The sequence below is a fragment of the Carassius auratus genome, chromosome 20 (genome assembly GCF_003368295.1).
Source record: "Carassius auratus strain Wakin chromosome 20, ASM336829v1, whole genome shotgun sequence".
Classification (NCBI taxonomy): Eukaryota; Metazoa; Chordata; class Actinopteri; order Cypriniformes; family Cyprinidae; genus Carassius; species Carassius auratus.
This window is the reverse complement of record NC_039262.1, coordinates 2,292,283-2,294,047: the sequence shown is the minus strand read 5'-3', so window position 1 is coordinate 2,294,047 and position 1,765 is coordinate 2,292,283.

Here is a 1,765-nt window from a genome sequence, read left to right as displayed (position 1 = left end):
TCAGAAGACTTTGAATACAACACAAATAGTTTTTAATACTTTTATAATCTTTCTAGCACTAATGCCCTTGAGTGTAAAAAAAATAATTTAAAATCCCTGATTATTTTTTCAAGCTACATAATCTAAAAGCAAACCAATCCGGGTCAAAGTGACTTGTTTTAAAGAATCCCCACATCCCCGATTCCCCCAGCAGCGTCTGGTAAACTGATTGTTCTCTCTTCTTATGCTAATAACACTAATGTCTTCACATATCACCTGCCCTCTCACAGCAACAGTACCAACAGTATCCGGGCTAACTGAGTCTCATCCAATCACGCTCCAGATATCTGGGTGGGGTTATATATATACCTGTTTTTCCTGACAGAATCTACATTGAATTTTTAGTTTTTTTGTGAAATAAAATTCCAAAACCTTGAAGGACAAACTGCTTTTTGAGATCCCTACATTGCCTACAAGGGACCACATGCAACAAAGCCTACTAAGGCCATTTCTCATCTCTTTTTCCATTCAACACTGAAAAGGTAAGTTATACATTCTGATTTTAGATTCTGATAACATGTAAATGGTAGCCTTAAAAAATAAATGTCTGCCAAAAATGCACGCAGACTGTTAAAATTTGTATGTAGTCTCTTAGTAAATGTTAGTGCTGTTTAATCTCTATTTACTGTATATATTTGTTCATTTGTTGATAGATTTTTTTTGTGGTTGTTTCTAAATATTGTTTTTCATTTTGGCAAATGCAGTGTACCCCAAAGAAATCTTGAATATTTCACAGGAAAATGAGACCCAGAAGAGTCTGTCCTGAAAAGGAAGCTTTGAAATTCATTGCATCTGGGAAAGATAAAGACATATTTCAGTCAAGAGTCAAGAGAAAGGTAAGTTATCATTTAAGACTCTGTCTCCAATACTGTATGACTGCAAATATTAATTAAATACTTGGCATAGTAGCTTATGAATTTCAAGAAGTGTACTGTGGCAATGTTATTACTTGTTCATAGTGTGCAGTGTGAAAAAATACAGAAACAGAAATTATAGATGATCAGTGGCTTGAATATTCAGTGTATTTTAATTTTGATGCACTGTTATAAAGATTGTACTGATAATCATACTTGATAAAATATAAAATATTGATAATCATTGGAACTCGAAAACAACTGGGACACATATTAAACTTGTATCATAAATGTATGTATTCTCTAAAAATAATATGTGTATGTGTTTGTGACCAACAGATTGTTGATGAACAGAAAAGAGCACATTTGTGTTCATTTTGGGACCACAAACATCACTACAGGAGAAGAAATTATGTTGGACTGCGGAGATCCTGACACGTCATGGAGACAGGTACATTTCTATTTCAATTAGCTCATATTTCAGAGTTATTTCATGAATTGTTATTTACTTGTAGTAGTCAAACTTCCTTTGAGTTTTAATGTAAAATAATGGAATTAACCTGGCAAACTTGTTACAAAACAATGTTAAATCAGTTTGGGATCAGTACGATTTTTAAATGTCTTTAAAAGAATATTCTGCTCACCAAGTCTTCATTTATTTAATAAAAAAAAGTACAGTGAAAACTATATAATAGTGATATATCACAGTTTAAAGTAACAGTTCTCTCTCTCTCTCTCTCTCTCTCTCTCTCTCTCTCTCTCTCTCTATCTGTATACTGTATATATACACAATATATCTATAGATATCTCGATATAGGTCTATTCAGTTTATTTTAAATAAATGCTGTAATTTTGAACTTTATTTTCATTAA